This window comes from Argiope bruennichi, chromosome 3, assembly GCF_947563725.1.
Source record: "Argiope bruennichi chromosome 3, qqArgBrue1.1, whole genome shotgun sequence".
NCBI classification, from domain to species: Eukaryota; Metazoa; Arthropoda; class Arachnida; order Araneae; family Araneidae; genus Argiope; species Argiope bruennichi.
In genome coordinates, this window is record NC_079153.1 from 52603216 (window position 1) to 52624893 (window position 21678).

General features: G+C 30.5%; 1 protein-coding gene across 2 annotated transcripts in view; it reads left to right on the top strand.

Annotated features, from left to right (window-relative positions):
* The window catches only part of LOC129963182 (dystrobrevin beta-like), a 66177-nt gene that overhangs the window by 945 nt on the left and 43554 nt on the right, over positions 1-21678 (top strand). The window lies entirely within an intron of this gene.

Sequence of the window (21678 nt, forward strand, 5' to 3'; positions counted from 1 at the left end):
CTAACCTTTGCAGAAATTTTGCTACTTTTTAATTGTAAAATATAATATACATACTGTCAGCTATCAAACCATTTCTATCCTATGAATTCCAGCTGATGGAATAAAAAACATTCCGAAGCATACCAATGTTTTATTCTATTTTTTTTAATTGCTATTTCCCATTCATTAGTTTAGCTGATCTTCTGGAAGCATTATATTTCAACCTGCCCCATTAATAATCATTTGAATAAATATACTAATCTACTTTAGTGACTGTTTATCACATTTTCTTGTTTTTACAAATTTCAATTAGATATATAGATCTGCTTTAGTTTTTTTTTTTTAAATCTTATGTGGGTATTTGGTGTAAAATCAGAATTGAATTATTATTCATAGAAAAAATTTATAGATAGAAGTTAATATAACTATAGTAAATGCAACTGGTGCATTAACTGCATGTCATTGAAATAATAATAAAGCTTTTTAATCTTGGGAATTTTTGGCAGGAAGGGAATTAATTGCTGGCATGTGGTTAATAAACATGTGTTATTAATTATAATATGTATTTAACATAATAATTTCAATGGATATGAATTTTATATTCAGAAAATAAGATGATTGCTGTTACTCTGTTTTGAATTTGCTTTTTTTTAATAGCCATAAACTACATTTTCATGTAATCAGTATTTGCTGGATTTTGCTCTTTAATTTGAATACTCAAACTTATGTCCATGGTGCAATAATTTATTGTACAGCATTAGTATTCCTCTAACTTAGTATTATTAAATAGAACAGGAAAAAAAAAAGAATTATAATTGTATTTTATGAAGGATATATTATAGAATTTATTGTTAGATGCATTGGAATCAATTCACTTAAGTTAAAATCACATGAGAAATATTTCTTATGTCATTTAAAAATGCATTATTATGTATGATGATACCTGTTTTTCTTATGGAAGACACATAATGGAATTTCAAAATTGAATGACTTATACATTATTATGTATGATCTTATGCATTATTACATATCTTGTATTTATCATTAGAACATGATTATTTTAATAAATAATCTATTTATTAAAAAAAATTATTTACCTCTTGTTATCGGTTCCTTATGTAATTCCTAAAAAATACTTAAAACAAGATTTAATTTTGAATTACCTATTATAACATCAAATTTATATACAAGTAAAAAGATAAAATAATAAAAATAAATTAGAAAATAATATTATGTTCAGCAGAAGGTGCTAATTAAAAGATTTTCAGAGTTCCTAAATTTTGGTTTTCACTTTTAGAATGCTTTAGCATTCAACATTATATGGACATTACATGTGTTATTGCTGATGAGCTTTCGTAAACCGGTTTAAACTGATTAATTATTTAAATTAACTAAGATAAATAATGACATAAAAATAATAATGTTCTCACATGATAACTTGAAATTTGCGATCGTAGATTTCATTTTTTGTTTGTTTGCTTGATCTTCTTTTTGGATTTTACTATAAAATAGCTGATATACTAGACTTGTTTCTGGATTAAAATCTTTTCCAGTAAAATGCTTTTAATGCAGAAACTCTTTTTATAAAAATGAATTAACATAAAGTCTTTTCGTTGTCGGGCAAAGGAGTATAAACAAGTAATATTTGAAAATGATCTGGATTAAAGTTTCTAAAGAATTAACAAAAAAGCACAAAAATGAAATTAGAATAATTGAAAAAGTAAAATTTTTAATGATCATGATGATAGTGTAATTTTTTTTTTTCAAATCGACTGAAACCAAAATTTGCACAGTAATACAATTGTAATCACAAAATGACATATCACATTTCATATATTTTCATTTTTGAGTTATTATGCTTACATACTCTTTAAAGTACAGATTGATAAACAGTCAATTTTTTAGCGGATATTGTTTCAAATTTGGTGCATGTCTACAATTCTAATGTTAAATCTGTGTGCCGCATTTTATCTACATCTCTCTGTTGTGTTAACTTATAATCGATTAGTCACGCATACACACATAAATTACAAAAATGTGTCTTTTAGATGCGGGGAGCTCTAAAATGTGGATATTCTTTAACATCTCGGGTTAATATTTTTTTGACAATTACAATGCATTCCCTTTGTATAATTCGTATACGATAAAGTAAAATAGATTTCTATGTGAAAAAAAAAGGTAGTTATACGTGATTAAACGTTTTATATCGGAAAAACGTGAAACTGAAATCAAAATTTTGTAACAGCATTAAATGCGACCGACCACTCTGTCACCATTGAACTGGCAGTATCGATAGGAGATATGTGGTCGACCATTGTATATACCACCACTCAGTTACACCATTGACAACTCCTCAGACTTGGATAATCCAAGTTAGTCGCTTTGGAGAGATCAAACTCCATCTTCTCCATCAGGTACACAATATATTGAGAACAATCCCGTGTCCGTCTTCGTGATTCCTGGCTTGCTCTTATCTTGCTCACAGCGGCTCCACCCTCCACCGCCACAAAGTATCATGTTGGTGGTAATGTAACATCCTCACATCACCATGACACTTGGCGTCCAGGAAAACGGAATTTCAGCGTCTTTCCTACTTCATCTAATGACTATCCCTCAATTTGAATTTTCTCCAAAGCAGTGAGCTTTAACTTTCTGACAGCTATTGCTTTACGACTTATTACACCCACCAAACTAGGTGCTTCCTCAATTTTTTACCGTTCTATGATTCATGATTTCCGCCGAACTAAATGTTTCCAAAACTCCAATTACTCCCTTCCCGTAATTTAAAATCTCTTCAAATCAGAATGTTACATTTATTTCAGCAAATGGAGTGGCGACATTCTGTTTCAACCATCAAACTGATTGCTAGCAGTACTTCTACGCCCTTTGTTATCCTGCTTCTTTAGGGCAGTCATTCATAATTTTACAGTCCTACTAAGCGTCCTGCGCCCTGTCAGATTAGAAGTTCGTTCTTTATTCCGTCCCAACATCATTATCTTCAGCCAGAAAACTCAAATTACCTTAATCGTGTGCAGACATTACTGAACGGCATCAAAAATCATTGTACATTGATTGTCACTTTGTCTGTTTTGCTTTGCAGATTAAAATATTAGATCCAAGCTTTCAATCCGATCAACAGGTGACCCTGTTCCCTAGTAGTTTGACCAATTACTAACAGTACCTCTCATTCTTTGAAGTGCTACTTCACTAGGACAACCATTCTTAATTTTACTAAAAGCCGCTCTGACCTGGTGGTAAGGTATCGACTTCAGAACCAGAAGGTTCGAAAGTTGAGACCCGATTCCAATGAAGAACTGCCGTGTAAGCAAATCTGGTTCAAGTTAAATCCATTAGGACCAAATTTCTCCCGTTAGTGTGGTGTGGAAATTTGGAAAGACGAGTACCAGCTTAGGTGCCGTTTTCGCTATCTGATGGTTTTTCAAAATTACGAAGTCCGTCCCAAATTAGCCATAATGTTGCTTTAAAACGGGACGTTAATATAACTAAAATAAACTAAACTAACCTAACTTTTCAAATTACTAAGTTTCATGTGTTCTATTAATCTAGCGACTACTTCTTTCCATACCAATTGTCTTCAGAGATAATCCTTGATAAAGATGCTCCTTTCCTTCTTATAACCAGCACTGACAAAGCAGGTCATGTTAATCCAATTTTTTCCAAACTGTGAAACATGATTACAACAGATTACCAACGCTAAAATGTATTTTGCACGCTTGTGGAACAATAAATATATCTCCCTAACTAGTTTCGGTTTGATTTCAACTGCGTGGGTATTCTTACCCAATCATTGACCAAAGAAGAGAAAAGATCTCTGGGTACTTCGGGATTGATATCCTCGTATTTAGAAATATGAGATTAGCCCTATGAAGATTTAATAATAGCAAACGGGAATACACGTATAAAAACAAATCGAGAGAGCGAAGGTGAATGTAGTATAAAATGGAGGAAAATAATAATAAAGAGTAACATAACAGTTTGTCGCGCTTGAAACTCGTACTTTGGCCCGAGCAGTCGAGAGCCGTCAAACTCAATAGGAGGTGGCTTCCGATGTGTTGCTTTTTCACAGTGAACGCATTTTAATGCTTTCGAGAGCTCATCAGTGAGCAACTGCAACAAGTATATCTTTTACTTATTTATTCATCATTTATTTTTTTATTATTTATTTATTTTGTTATTATAATTTCCATATCCGTTATTGATCATTTTTTAATTTTGAAAAATAAAACCAAATAGCATAGAAAATGGAGGGAGGGGGGGGAGGATCTTAGTTCGAAGTCTTTAAAATAATTACAGTGGATAAGATGATACTGCAGTCCTAATAGGTAATCGTTATTTTTTCATTTTTTTTATTTTATTTAAGTTGATATTTAACCCTTTATTTACCAAATTATATTACCATCAATTTTTGAATCATATGTTAAGCTTTGGTACAGAATAAACCCAAGGAAGAAGAAAAAGCTTTTTTAATTAATTGACATAATTTAATAAATAGTTAAATATTTTTAATGTTGTTTTTAGTTGATATCTACTGCTTTCCATTGGAAATACTCTCTTCATGTTTCTTTAAATACTGTTAGAAAAAAAATAACTATATTATGAAGATATCAGCCGGATTTAAACGGTACTTTAAAGTACCGTCAGTAAATAAAAAATTAAGTTGTACTAAAAAGATAGTTTTCAACAAAACTGATTAATTTGTATTTTAAGCATTAATAATTCACTGATATACTTGATAATACATTTATAGTAAGCAGTTATTGGGATTCAAGATTTTAGGTGAAATGTAATTCCGACAAACAAATGACACAATTGTTCAATGCACAAGCGCCGCATGATTATGGTGGTATCCTGTCGATTGCCTAAAGATCCAAATGGTAAAATCGCCCATGGAAAAAAAACCTCCTATTAAGAATTTTGTGTAAAATTTCGTAACATATTCTATGAAACAGCAGATTAACATCAAAATTTGACGGTACATTTTTCATGGAATTCTCAAATTACATTTGACCTATTTTTACCTCTTTGTTATACTATTTATGTAATGATAATCATCTTACGGTCTTTCTTTTGCTTACAGAATGTAACTAGAGCATGTCGATCATTTTTGAAAAACAATCCTTTTTAGTCTAAGAGTCATGTTTTTCCCTGAATAATTTTCTTTGGAAATTGTATTCTGACTTAAAACATATCTCGGATGTCTTACTTCTTCTCGTAATTTATTCTAAATCCTCTTTATATGGATTGAAAAATGATGCCGCAGAGTAAAGGGGAGATTGAGAAACCCGAGGTTCTCTGAAGAATTATATTAGCTATTGGTAATCGAATCTTTTTTTTAAAAATCGATATTTGCAAAAAAAAAAAAAAAAAAAAAAGTACTTTAATATTTATTAATTTCGGTATAATTTAAAATTGCATAATGAATTTTGGTCCCCTCATTTTAGTAGTATGGAAATTTGAAGAATATTGTGATGTAGTTTTAAAAAGTTTAACAGTTTAACTCATTTAGAATATTGTATAACATAAAAGATGTACAATTTCTTACATATTTTACTTTTTAAAAAACAATATTTTTCTAGTCATGATATGTTAAAATATTTATAGGATTGAGTTTGGCTTAAGAAAAGTGATGCATTTAGCTTTTTAGGTAAATTTAATTTGATTAATTAACTAATTGTGTTAATTAAGTAATAAATCAAAACACGCCATTTTGTGTAAGATAAGGAATTAAAGCATCTATGTTGTTGAATAATTTATCGGAACTTATGCCAACTTGCATAATTTCACACAAAGATTATGAATTTGGTGGGAAGCATACTTCCGATGGCCCTAGGAAGGGTTTATGAAGTTAATCACTACTTGTAAATATATTTTTTTCTCTCATTTATAATTTTGACCATAATAGTTAATGAATTTTTCCAAAGCGTATGAAGGAATTGCAAACATAATTGCAGAACAATTTATTTTCTTGTAAAAAAATATCTTAATTTTTTTTATTAGTTTCTAAATTAACGATTTAATGTTTGGTGAATCGACATCCCATTTTGAAGGTACGCTAGGGCTATTTTTCGATAGTCTTTGTAAGATTGCAAAATATCTGAACCCATCATATATGCCACATCATTGAGATCATATTTGATTCCGATTATATGGATAGGAACCATGAGCTTATAATGGCCCCGTGTGCTTGGGATACTTCTGGTACAACTGAGTTTTCCAACTTGTTACTCTATCCCAAAATCAATCATCTGGCCACAATAAATTGAATTTTATATAAGTACAAAAATATGGTAAGTACTAAATTATTCCCATTGAATGGCAGTGGAAAATATAAATATTTAATTTAAAAAAAATATTTACTTCAACTTCTTTTTCAAAACTAAAAAGACTATTTATCACCGAAAACCAGATTGCTTGTTATCGAAAAGAGAAATACTTTACTGCTCCCACTCATTGTTAAATTCTGTTACACTTTCAGTTATTAGAAAAATAACGAAGTTAATCGACTGATTTGTTGAATCTTTCTCCAATCCCGTTAGAACTAAGTAGCAAGACGATTAAAACGAGGACAGAAAGTAAAGGGAGGGGGGGGGGGCAAAATACATTGTTAAGATTTTATGTCTTGGAAATGGTGACTCTAAATACTGTGAGTCATCTATGCCTATCCGATGATTCTTCTTGTTTCTAGAAAACCTAAGACTTTCTTAGAATCTTGCGGAAAACAATTACGACAATGCATAATCTTTTGTTTTTAATTTTCTCTTGAGTTCAATTTGTCGTTTGTTCATCTTTCTACGTTATTGATTCAGTCTTACAGCAATTATTAACAGTAGTTTTGCAATTTGAAACGTCAAATTTTGAATCGCTCAAATTATTGAAGTTTTAATGAGGGTTTTAGATTGGGTGCTGTATAAACGGTGGCCTACTAATTACTATCTTAACTATTAGAGATAGGCATGCACTTCTTAATTGCAGAAATACTTTAAATGATATTAAGATTTATAACACGTTGTATGAGTCTATAAATAGATTGTTGAAAGAATTACTATCTACATTTGTATATATTCTTCCAATCCTATTAGTATTATTTAATAATATATGCTTGACACTTTATTAAAGTTTGCAAAGTTTTTTTTTAAAAACTTCCTCACTTCTGTGATTAAAACCGATCAATTATGAAGCTTTAAATATTTCCATTTTAAGATGATTTTAGATGATTTCTAAGGCTGTCTCGAGTAAAATCCGCTGATCAACGTATAGTACGTTCCATGGTTGGCAGTTGACTAACCGTAAATAATTTAATTCGAAGGTTTACAACTCGACCAATTTTAGCCATAAAAGAGTGGTACTTTTATTTTTTGTTTAATATATTAATGTGCCAAGAATATTTTGTTGTGCCTAATAAGACCGAAAGGTTACGTAAAAATTAAATTTCGTAATTTTTTGCGGAGTGTTTTTATTGACTCAAACATCATTAAATATAATTCTTTACATCATTTAGAGCATTTTCCAGACTAAAAATTATATGCTTATATCTAAGAATTTAGAAAGAAGCTATTAGGCCAAGATTAGTGTAGTCACCTTTTATACTCGAACAATTTCCTTTAGTATCAGAACATTCCAAACATATTTTTCCTCTTATGCGTAATATTTTTATAGTAACATATAAAAAGGAATGAGACCCAGACTTCTTATTTTATAACTTCTTGAAATATAAATCAGTAGCTGGCAAATGTGTACTAACTTTCAAACCATTTTTGATCTTTTTGAATCGTCTTCTAATTCATTTTTTAACCTTTTTGTTGATATTGATCTAAAGTCTACCGTTTTCCTCTTACGATGTACGAGTGAACATTCTTTATAATTCTTTCGGAGATCAACACGATGGGATATGTTAACAATCGAATTTCAAACTATGCAGCTGTCTAGGACCGCCAGGTTAAGAGAAGACCGCAAGCAGGTTGATAAGAAAATTTTATTTTTTCTCGTTGCCAATTAAACAACAAATTTTATTTGTTGTCAAATATAAGGATAATATTAATATTAATGCTTTATCATGTATAAATAGTCAGATTTCTATGTATTCGTTACTTAGTAGCTATAGTTTTGAGAATTAATAAAATCGACACTCTGATTCAGTATTATTGTATATAAATACAAGTGCCGGACAGTCTGGAATCAGAATAGATAAATAAAATCAAATAGATATTCACAAAATTAATAGGATAAAAAAGACATTAGCCTAAAATAACTGATTAATGCTCTAAAAAAGTGCTGAAATGTGAAACTAAATTGACTATTTCATTAATAGAAGGGCCTCGTAGTGTGCTCTGTCAGTGGCTGCAAAATACCGAAATCCGTCATTGATCTGCAATAACATTGTGTGTGCACATTGAACATTAAAATAATTGTCACAGTGCTTGCGCATAAAAATATGTACGCATATAGATGCTTTACAATAAAAGAATTATGAATACCAATAACAATTCTTATATTAAATATTCTTATTAGACATTTTTTCTGAAACGTGATGCGAAAATTGAGACTGGCTTCTGCTGTCAACAGAGTATTCATGTTAACACAATTTAACCAAATTGGGGTAACTCATTTTTAAATAATTTTATTTATAAACGGGACTTCTGGATTTTTTAAAAATTTCTTTTATTTGTAGTATAGAGGAAATATAGTAATCATCAAAAAAATTCGAATTCGAGATTTTGACGAATATGCACGTTTTAGATCTCCCCGAGTTCGAAAAACACATTTTTGGAAAATGTCCATCAGTCTGTCTATTTGTGACAAAGATAACACAGAAAACTAACTTTCAGTTAGGTAGTTAAAATTCAATATACGGTTTTACACCAAATTCGAAGATTTTTTTAATAAATCGTTAAGAATTAACGAAGAATTCTGAGTAACTCTGTTCAGAGTTATATCTGTCTGTCCGGTTGTTCCAATATGAGTTAACATGATAATTACAAAACGTAGTGAGGTAGATAAATCAATTTCGGTACACAGATTTAACATCTACATTGTAGACACTTATCAAAGTTTGAGCCAAATCCAATGACAGGTTAGCTGTCTGTCGGTCCGTACTTTCAGAAATGTGTAAATGCGATAATTTAAAAATGCATTGACTTAAATGTATCAAATTTGGCACGGAATTTTGTGACTACAAGTGCAGTTTTATGTTAAATTTTTGTTTGAATTGGTTTTGAGAAACATGTCTAAAACACAAATTCGATTTTTGAATACTGTTAACGCATCTCAGGAATTACTCGCCAAATTATTCGCCAAGGATAAAATGATAGATTTGGTAAAAATGCTAAATTCAAGCCAAAAGTTAATATTTCGTAACTGTTGTGCGCCAGTGTCATGTAAGGCGTTCTCTTGCGTGATAGATGTATAGGAGAGTATGCGAAGAAGTTTTGGGCAGACAATTCCCGCTGATTTTCTTTTCGACCTGTGTGTCACCTTAAACGTGGAGATTAATCAAACTCGCATAATTTTTTTTTTTTTTTTTCAATTAGGTGACATTGTTAAGGTTACAGTATAAAACTGATTCAACGAGAACCTTGTTGCATCTATCAGAAATAGAAAAATTTAAATGTAGCCTTTCATTTTATTTAAAAACGAAAGAAATGCAATTTTGATAAGGAAATCATTTCATCGGATTCTAGATCTCATTATTTTTTGATAATCACCGTTCTTTCTCTTTGTAAGAAGAAATAAAATGTAAATTTGCTTCATCTCCCTCAGTAGTTGGAGATCAGGAAATTGTTGAGATAAGCATGCGAGGTCGAACCCTTTTTAATTAATCTACTCCACATAATTCAAGTTTTAAAATTGTTTGCTGTTTTAAAGCTAATATAATTTACCCCATGCAGCATCTGTTATTCATATTATAAATTATATGCATCATACACTGTGCAAAATTGTAATCAGTTTTATCTTTTCCAGACATATTGTGCAGCATACCATATTTTGTTCTGCGTCTCAACTTTTGCAACCTCTATAAATTTTAAATTCAAAACGTTTTATCTTAAGATTAAAAAAAAAAAATGTTAGTCACTATTAACTGTGACAACCAGTTGCTCTTAAAATCGTCTTTCGTCGGCCGCTCTTTTTTTTGGCGAAAGATCATTTCTTACAGTCAGGTATGTTTCTCGGATGAATCCCATCACAGACATCCAAAAGGAGTTATTTTATCTACGATGGCCACACTCTCATCATTCCGCCCACGTGTGACAGATTGATAAAGAAGTGTTATCCTCGCTTACCACATCTCACTTTCCGCATGCTGTTTTGCTCGAACGTGAAGTTGCATTTTAATAAGTGCTTAGTGCGCCGACTTGCATAGATCTGGTTACTTGCTTGGCGCCAATTTTATCACTACTGTCTTATAAGATGCTCTTCGCCACTTCAGTAACAGGATAGTTTTGTTTATTTATTTTCACTGGAGTTGGAAATCCGATCACTTGACGATTTCTTGATGCGCACTATTGCCCAAATGATTGGGATTTCATTGTCACATTCAGGTGTCATTTGTTGATTTTAAGGTGTTGTTGTTGAAATATGGGTGGAATTTCAGGTTTCAAGGAATTCTGCATCGTTTTATTATTACAGAATCTGAATGGTTACCTATCTGTTAGAGATTTATAGAAGGTGTTAAAATCAGTGGGCTATTTAAGCATATTGTTGACTTAGGATTTCACTTCCTCTTTTAAAAAGTGGTCAATTTAATTCCAAACTTTATCGCATTTTAAACTTAAACAACATGTTAATAATTTATTTTAGTCGATATTTTTATTTTAGAAATTTTTTAAAAATGTGTTTTTATTATTTAAAAATAAAATAATAAAATTTTTGAAAAATTAACCTTAATTATTAATTATGATTTCCTCTCTTATAAAATAAGCATTTAATTATTATGAAAAGTTATAGAGATATAATAAGTTTACAACATTAAAAATTATTATTTTACAGTATTTATCAAGTGAAATTCAACATAATTAGATGATGAATAATTACTATTCAACATATTTTTTAAAAATTATTTGATTTATTTAAAAATAATTTAATGATATTAATATAAATACACATATAAATCTTAATATTTTATAATTCATAGAATTCGTATTATTTTACAAGTTTGCTTATGTTGCAACTGCGGCAAATACATTTTTAACCCTGTGGTGAAAAGTTTATAAGGCAGCTAACGGCTACGAAACACGGGTATTGCTTTTGTCTTGTGGTCTTGTTACTCGGCTGAGAACCACAAGGTTCCAGGTTCTAACCTCGCTCATAACAATCCGCTACAACCCCTTGACTTACAAATTTATTTAACTTTCTAATCTGATAGCACATTCTATTTTGAGCATTTATTATAATTTTAATCCTTATAATAATATAAGGTGCATTTGAGATATTGAAGAGTTTCAAAATGATTTCTGTCTTTTTAAATACTTAATACTTTCGCTTGATTACAGACTTAAAATTAAAAAATCCATGATTCGATACGCGTGTCAGACACGTCATTCTATGCGAAAGGGTTAATGATTTGTCTTGGGGCCCCAGGTAACTGCTTAGTCGAAAATCCGTTATGGAAATAAGATTGAAGTAGACTTTTGACGTTACTCATTTCATTGGAAACATAGACTAAACGACCAAATTAATGTTTTTGTAATTTAATTTATTTTATCGAATGCGAACTGAATAATAAGGACTGCTGTTAAATATGAACCATGATAATTCTGTGATGCTTTGAATTTTAATTGATTAGTAAACAAAATGACTGAAATATTATTATGAAATACGTTCTGACACACATATAGCACGATGCTAAATGATTCCTCGTTGTTTTCTTGTATATTTATAAATGTATTTGCATGTAATTTGGTCACCAGGGGTACCCAACCAGTCATAAATAATTCTGAAAGCTATTTCAATTTGAAATATTTTTATGAACCTTCAGAAATAAATGTATGTTAGCAATTTTCTTGTATCTGTTTAGAGCATTTTAATGAAATTTAGGAGGAAATACGTATAACGAATTTTCTTGTGTCTGGCATTTATTAATGCTCCATTATTTATTTATTTATTTAAATTTTTAACTGGATGGGCTACTCGAAATATTTTTTCATTTATAAATATGGTGTGATGTCGAAAGGGGAGTGGATGAGTGGCAAATGAAAAAAAAAAAAAAAAAATTAAGACCAGGTTTTTAAAATGATTTTGATATAAACAGTTTTTTTTTTTTTTTTCTTCCAACTGTGAAGTGGAAAAAGGTTTTGTGAAGTTACGAACTTCAGAAGTCAACCACGTGTAGAGGAGCTTGCGCAATACAGCGATAAAGATGAAAACTTCAACTTTCCTATTGTTTTGGTTGTAAAAACTATTTATTCTTGTTAATAGAATTCCAAAGATTTATTATTCCTCTGTTCAGCCTCAGTAGCGTTACTTTGTTCACTTAAGTTTTTTTTTTTTTTTTTTCCCCCTGTGGTTTTTTTTTTTTTTTTTTTTTTTTTATGGAGTATGACTCACCACGTGTAAACTTGCTGCAATGGAAATAAAAACTTATAACGATGTTCTTTATTTATTTTCGTTAAAGAGAACATTCCCCATTTACGTGTACCCATACAAAAACATCTCTACTGTCAATAAGGATGGATGCGTGTGTATGTGTTGATGCTCTAAAGGCCAAACAATTTGACATACAGTACCAAATTCAGCAAATATTACCTTGGAAAGTGGGAGTGTGCCTCTTAGATATATTGAAAATAAATTATTAGAATTTTATTTAATTACAAATTAAGTTGAGTTCTGGTATTTTTCCGCTATAATTTCCGGAAATATTGCTGTTGAAAAATTAATTTTACGTCGCTTCAATCCTAAAAAAAAAAAAAAAAAAAAAAAAAACGCCTTTTTAATGATAACAATTTAATAATCATGCAAATTTTTCCTGAATTTTGATGATTTTTAAAAATATTTTCTAAAAAAGTCAACAAAGCCTAATTTCTAAATTAATATAATACATTGTTGCTCAGCAATTGAAAAATTTTCATCGCTTCATCAAATATTGAATGGTGTGATTTTCTTCCATTGTTGAAAGCCATGGAAGAAAGATTTTGTTAATTATCTGTGTAAAAGACAAACAAACGGAGTGGTCTCCTTAAAAATTTCTCGCATTCTCTGATAAAGGTATTATTCTCCAACCCCTCGCAAAAATTATTTGGGTAAGGAACGCAGAAAACGCCTTGCGTAACATTGTTGTACAATAGTTACGAAGTTTTCATTTTTTGTCATGAATTTAGTATTTTTACTAAATCTATTGTGTGATTCTTGGCGAGTTCTTTGGCATTTAATTCCTAGCTTGCGATTAATAGTGTGTTGAAAAGCTTATAAGCCAGATAACAGCTACGAAACACGAGCAATTACTTTTGTCTTGTTACTCGGCTGCGAACCACAAGGTCCTAGGTTCTATCTTCGCTCATAACAATTCGCTACAATAGTACCCGAAAATCGAATTTGTGTTTTGTAGAAGCCCTTTCCCCAAATTTTGAAACAGAACTACAGGTGTATTAAAAAATAATCACATATCAAATTTGATATTTTTGTCATTGCATTTTTGAGTTATTTTCATTAACGTTGTTGTTTTAGTTGCTTCTGAAAGTATAGACCGATAATCGTTTGTTGGATTTGCGTCAAAATTTGATTGGCGTTTGTAATATAGATATTAAATATGTGTACGGAATTTTATCTATCTAACTCTCTTCGTTTTTGTTATAATATTAACTTATTTTCGCACAGGCGGATTGGCAGACTTCTTCTCAAAATTTGATGAAAATTTGGTGTAAAGACCTTATAAAAATTTCATCTATCTAGCTCAAAGCGTTTTTGAATTACCTTTGTCACAAACTGACGATAAGACGAAATACTGAAAATGGGTTTTTCGATCTCTGGGAAATCTAAAACTTACAGATTCGTTAAAACCTCTTGTTCGATTTTATTATTATTGTATTTTCTCTATACTTTGTATTCGAAAGAATAATGAAAGGAGTGAAGCTACAATTTTCTGGTATTTAGATGATACATGAACCGGATACTGCGTAATAACACTATGATGTCCTAAGACTAGTATAAATTAGAAAGATTCGTGTGTACAATAAAAAAAATATGTTGTTCTTTTAAAATAACATGGCTATAAAAAATGTTTGTTATTCTTTTAAAATAATTTGGCTGTAATGTCAGACAATTTGGCAGAATCATAGATATGGAGTTATATCCCAACAGTTTAATAGAAATTAAATTTAACCAATATTCCCGGCGAACTATTTGGTCGCTTGAGGCAGCTAATAGCTAAATAAAATTAAGGAACAGAGCTGTTTAACCCTTTCTAGGACCGTGGGAAGTATGCTTCCCACCAAATTTATCAATCTTTGTATGAAATTATGTAGTTTGGCATCAGTTCTGACAATTTTTTTTAGAAAGACAGAAGCTTAAATGCTTCAGTTCTTTATCTCACACAAAATGATGTGTCTTGATTTGTTACTTAATTATTAATTAACCAAATTAATTGATTAATCAAATTAAATTTATCTAATAAGTTAAATAAATCCCTTTTCTTATTCTAATTTCAAGCCTAAAAATATTTTAACATAAGGAAAAATATTAAAATTTTTCATCAATTTCTAACTAAAAAATAATTAAAGTTTTGAAAACTGTTAGCTTCTCAGCTTTTGAGAAAAGTTTCTTAGTCAGCACTTACTAAATCAAAAATTAACTACCTGCTGAATTTGGTAGTAGTAAATTCAATGGTCTGCTCTATAGAGCATTTTGTTTAAATTTGTCATCATCCATGTTGCATGACGCAATTCTGTTTTGCTTATCTGCTTATAAGCATTATTACCTTTATTTGTTTAACAACTTCTGTGAAAAATGGATATGCTTTAATTTCTTCCTTCAGAAACTTTAAGAGATATTCCGTGTTTGTAGTAAAAGCGAATGGTATTTAGAGATAAGCTATCTCATTGGAAAGGATTTGCTAAAAATAGAAGTAAGCGTTAAAAAAAAAGGAGCAGTTTGCTGACAAAAATATCTTAATTCTAACGCACTCGATTACGGATTTTGATATTTTGCGGTCCTGGGCATTGCACATTATAAGACCTCTCTCTTCATAAACTGATCAGTTTAGTCTTACATTTTTAGCGTGTTAATTATTTATTTTAGATTAATCATTTTTAAATTATTAACTTTGTAAAAATTTATTATTATTATTATTTGCGTTAATAAATATTTCAGTAACTAAGAGAACGTAATGAAACAGACAGAAGCCCGATCAATTATATTTGTTTTGAAAATTGATTTTAATATAATCCTCATATTTTATTATTCATAGAATTTGTATTTTTACAGTCTTATTCATTTGATAAATAGGAAAATAAAGTTTTTAAATCTGTTTATTTCTGGGTTCATCTCAATCTAGCGACCCCTGGCAACCATTGGTTGGAAATCCGCTTTTGAATATGTTTCCGATACTTGTAGGCAACTGACATCCCTTATTATTTTCTTATATCTGTTTATTTTTATTTATTGAACTGATTATTTCAATCGCCATACCTATTTAAATAGAATTGGCATTTTTCATTTTAAACACTTCATTTTATTCTTTGTCCGTATTCAAATTCCTTAGACAAAAATAAGGGAAAAAAAAAAACGGAAACCATTTCAAGTAAAATTATTTTTCGATCGTAATCCTTTGTTTGCAAACGATTTTGAAATGTACACATTTCAAATTCCTTTTGTATTAAAAGCCCGCAGATCGATGAGTTCTCTGAAATGCACTTTAAAAGCATTTACTCTAGAAGATTAAAGTTCGATTTTCTTATTTTGATGCATTGGGCTTGTTTGAGCTCATCAGTTGTCGCCTTAGGCGAACTGAGGCTGAAAGTGTTTTAGAGGTGCCAAAAGATGATTTAAAATTTTTATTGAATGAACATATATTTTTTTTTCTTTCGTCGTTGTAACGTTCTAACTGGAGTTTGATTTTGATAATAAATTAGGTTATGTGTTATCGTTCTTTGATCTTTAAATTCAAGATTTTTAGTACAGACTGGTGCGCTGAATATTTATCGTGTCATCAGAATTTTACTTTATCAACCTCAATTTATTAATAAATTAATTTGTTTCAAGGTCGTCTGTGGTTTCTCTAAACGCAGCGCTAAGATATGAACATCGCTGCGTTTATGTTTCTTTTTTAGTGTTTTTCTTATTGATGTTCTGTTATGTAATCTCACTTGTTTCTCTCTATCTGTTTATTTTATGGTTTACAAAGAGAAACTATTCAAAAAATTTACCTAGAAAATTTTATATGAGTTCCACATTTTAAACCTCCTCGAGGTCAAAGAATCTTTTTTGGAATTATTTCTTTATGTCATTCTATCTGTTTGTAGATATAATAATTCAACACAACAAGTAGCTAAACGAACGAAATATGATATGGTCTTGATCTCAAAATCGTAGATTTCTGTCTAATGTAAAAGAAGTTTGTTTGTCTGTTTTTCTGTAGTATGTTGTTGTTTCTAATGTCACTTGCCATGGACAAAACATGACTTCGTCAGCGATTTTAAGCCAAGGAAGCGTCTCTTTTTTTAGTAGCGCCAACCCCCTTTTACAGGGGGGCACATTCACACATCTCACAGATAGAACAGATGAAGAAGAACCATGCCCGAACCGGGACTCGAACCCAGGACGCCCAGGTCACGGGGAAGACGCACTACCCCTATGCCGGGACCCTATGCTGTAGTATGCAAATGCGATAACTGTAAAAAGCTAGATCGATTAAATTTAGTATATGTCTTTATTACCAAAATCAAAAACGTGTGTGAAATTTTGGACCAAATCCTTCAGGAGATTATACATATGAACATAATAAATCAAATCGCTATTAACTAGGTGAACGAAATTCGTTAGTTATATCTCAAAGAATAAGAGGTTTGTATCAAATTTTGAACTCAGTCGGTCATTGGAAAGAGACGCAATGTGCGTTCTCGTTTTTCTTTATTATGCAAAACACACACACACACACACACAAAGCATCATATTGTTATACTAGCCGCCTCAGGCGACCAACTGGTTCCCATGATTAGTATTCTCTGAAATTTTCAATTAAATATTTATGTATCTAAGTCTCTTAATAACTTTTTCGGCAAAGCCGAAAATAAGTTTTTAAAATAATTTTAGGGGTGCTGCAGTTCTAATGTATGATCCTCAATTGGGTTTTAGAGAAACCTTTGGTTTGCAGATACCGACAATCCCTTCTAGGCGTGAATATTTTTGCACGGAAAATTTAATATGCATGAACCAAATTCGCATACACTGCGAATATTCTCTGTATTAGGCCCTTGTGACCTTGAAACAGATCTTAAAACCAGACCACTACAGCCTTACGGCTTCGCTTAGAGTGAATTACTCCGAAGAGGGTTTCATGAATATTAACTGTATTAAAAACTGATTTCTTATGGAATTATACCATATACTATCTAATTAAAAGAACTCAAACTTGTTATTCAAACAGTGTAAAACATGCGACTTCGAATAAAATTAGCCGCACGTTAACTATAATTCATGAAAATATTTCCCCTATATAAATGCTCTGATCCTAATGTCTCGGAATCTTACTTTTAATAACGCAGTTGATGTATTAAGATTATCGTGATTGTAATCGTTCATTCTTAGCTATTACTACCTTTTTAATTTCTCGTATATGAAATGTAGAGGAAATACAGGGTGTTTATAAAGTCTTGGACCCATTTTGATGTTTAATAACTCATAAAATAATGAAGATATAAACAAACTTATGGCATTTATCGATGGAATAACTCATATATTTTCCTTTTCAGGTTTGAATATTTTTACTTTTGTAAATATCGTCTGCGCGTGTGGTTAATTTCAGATAATTTCATTTTCCAGTCTAAATATCTGTACTTTTCTAAATATCGTCTGCTTATTAATTGCATTTTTTCTCTTTTGTTTTTGGCAACTATTGCTATGTTATGTTTACTTTTGATGTGTTTGTTCTATGTAGTACTTTTGTATGTGATGTTTTATTCGAGCGGATATTAATGAGAATGCATACACCACAAGAGAAAGCACAGATTTTATGGTGGTTCATAGAAACGAAATCGATAGTGCAAGCACAGAGAAATTTCAGAATTTACCAAAAAGATCCTCCAACGTTTTCGGGAGGAGAGTGTCGAACATTGATGACCTAAAAGCCAGAATTACAACCGCAATAGGCTCTGTGGATGCGGACATACTTGCCGCTACCTGGCGTGAAATTGACTATCGACTTGATATTCTCCGTGCGACGAAGGGGGCACACGTGAAAGTTCATTGACAAGGGTCATGAAACTTTTTGAGTCTATTTAACCATTTATGTTATTAATTTTAATCTATCTTTATTATTTTATGAGTTATTAAGCATCAAAATGGGTCCGGGACTAAATAAACACCCTGTATTTTAATCATCAAAAAAATTCGAACTCGAAGTTTTGACGAATTTTCTCATTTTAGACTTCTCTGAGTTCGAAAAATGCAATTTTAGCATTATGTTTGTCTTTGAACACAATAAATCCAAAACATTTTGAGCCAGACGGATGAAATTTGGTATACGGACACAAGATCAAAATTGTAGATGTCTGTCAAGTTTTGAACGAAATCAATTCATGGGAAATCTCACTTTCAATAGAATGTTCAATTATAAGTGAATTTGGTAGCTCCAAACCGCAAAGAGCTGGGAAAATAAAATAATGTGTGCAGTTTCTTCGCAGAAAGTATTGATTGTATCAAATTTTCAATCAAATCTAAGGGTTGACCGTCTGTCGGGCTGTACTTTCGCGGGCATTTAAACACAATAATCCGTAAAAGAAATTATTTAAATCGATGAAATTCGATATTTTATTTTGTGAGTACAATTGTATTCCCTTGACAAATTGTGTTCTCATTCGGCAGAAAAGAAGGCATTGGAAATAATATTCGCAAGATAGATTCAGTAAAAAATTTAGATTCATTACAAAGATCTATATTTTGTTACTATGGTTCGCTAATACCATGCAAGATATTCACGATTTTACCCAAGGTCCATAATTTTATGTGGGTGAAAGGGATGATAAGACTTTAATTGCAGCGTACGCAAGAAACTTTCGTCCAGACACTCCCGCTGGTTTTAGAAAAGGAAATTATTATTCACGAAGCAGATTAAATTGCCCATTCTAGACTGAAATTTACTTCATGTTCCAATTTCTTAGTCTTTTCAAGTCAACAAATTCTCTTTGCGCTCACGAAGATTTTTTTTTTTTTTTTCCTCCTTTTTTTTTACAATATTTATGCCGTGACTGTCAATGGCAGCAAATAATACCTTTATTCAGTGTGCCGCATAATGTTAAGTGTGTTTACTCTGGCTGAACAACCTCTGCTGGCTCCAGATCAAGTCCCATTGTTTTTTAAAAGCTACCACTTTGTTCCTTTTCTACGAACCGAGATCTGAATCTGCGATTTTAAGGCTGCAGTTTCTTCTGATGCTCTTCATTCATATTTGTGCTCGCGTCTAAATTGCCATATTATTCCGACTTTCGTGAAATGCCTCGTTTAACGCATGTCTCGCCTCTGACGACAGGCAGTTAATTCGTCGTCTGCACTTTTATTTTAAACGGATTTTTTTTCCTCTCTTTGGGTTATGAATAATTTCATTATTTGTGCGGCTTTTACGATAAAATCTTGATAGTACGTCGTTAAATGAATTACACCATCACGACGAATACGTTCTATCGAAATGTCATATATATGCTTTATACGCCTAGTATAAAGTTGTAATTATATTTTTGAATAAGAATTCATGATCATTTATTATATTATTAAATTTGTAATTTCAGGCAATATTAATAAAATTTAAATTATTTTAATAAATTTCTGATTTATTTGAATGAATGAACTCATATGGATAGTTAAACAGCTTTATTACAAGAATTCTTTGTGTATATCCATACAATGATATTTTTTTCATAATTTTTTTGGTATAGATCATTTCTATCTCTACTGATAAGGAAATAGAATATGTGTGATAGGCTTGGATGTTTGACTTAGAGTTACCAAATATGGCATATATGAACTTTGGAGAGTGAAAAGATGTTTTTTTAAAATTTTTGTTAATTAAAATTTAAGCAAAATTTTGCCTTTTTCTGTGATGACCGCTAAATATAATAATATAATAAATTTGACGCCATTTTAAAATTAGAAAGAAATGGTATAAATCTAATGGCATAAATCTTACTGATTATAATAAATTTTTACTGGTATAAATCTTACAAATTTTTCCTTTTAATGTTAATGATTTTTCAAAAAAAAAAAAAAAAAAAAATTAGCAGTGCATTTTTTTTTTTTTTTTGCATAAAATTTAAGTCTTTTTTTTCTTATTTCATTTAATATTTAATTGTGCGACTTCCTTCCATCAATGAAAACTGAATAAGTAAGATACTTATTCGCGCAGTTTACATGTAAAATCATAAAGTGAAACTTAACTCGGAAGCTCTGCTAAAGATAACGTGTAATTAAAAATGGATTACCTGGATAATTATGTTTTTTTAATAACATGATGATATTAGTAAATTCTACTCTGTAAGGAATTTTCTCATTACATAATTGACAGAACAAGTGTCGAACTATTATTAATAGCACGGCTTAAATATGTATCGCAATACGATGCTTAAAAATACTTTTTTAAAGAAATCCTAAGCATCATAAGAGAATTAATACAACCAGTATTCCTTGTTAATCAGCTGATCGCCGAAAGCGGCTATTATAAAATCAACAAAAAAAGCATCCGAAATGTATATTGGTTTTCTCGCAAGTAAATAAATAATTCTAGTTTAAAATTTGTGATCTCAAAAATGTTTTACCATCAATATGGGATCGCGATTGAGAACGTTTTGGAAACCGTGCCCTTACATCTTTATTTTAGTATAGGCTGGATTATTTGAGTGCAAATTCTAGAACCGAGGGCAGATTTTAGTTCAGTACAAATTCTGTCACAATCCAAAGTGCTTGCACGTGTTATATGATCTATGGAAGCCTTTTCAATGCTATGCTGCTCAATATCCTTACAATCTTGTCCGCTGACTCAGGTCCTTGATGTCTGAGGCCCGTTAGAGGGATTTAAACAAGAACAGCTGAATAGGGCTTTCAGATATACTTCCGATAATAAATGCATTACTTAAATAAATGTTATATTTCTTTAAAATAAATTCAATCTTCTGGGTAATATTTGTACTTATTTTAAATATTTTTTTTAATATTTTATATTCTTGGTGTTGCTTGGAATGAAAATATTTTCATATCTTATTTTTTGCTGGGTTAACATTAAAAATAATGTATTTTTTATTTACCACTTAAAAGTTAGGTTTTGTTTCTTCATTATGGAGTACATTAAAGCAAACCTGCATAATTATCGAATAAAATTTCGAACTATCTAATAACTCAAAATTTTCTTATTATCTGTATCTTTATTTTTAATTAAAAAGCAAATATGAGTTGCACCAAAAGGTTTTTAAATCTCACTGTTAATTGAAAAATTACAGGCTGCACCAAACCATTTTTTAAATGGCCGAATGCTTAGTTTTCCTCCTA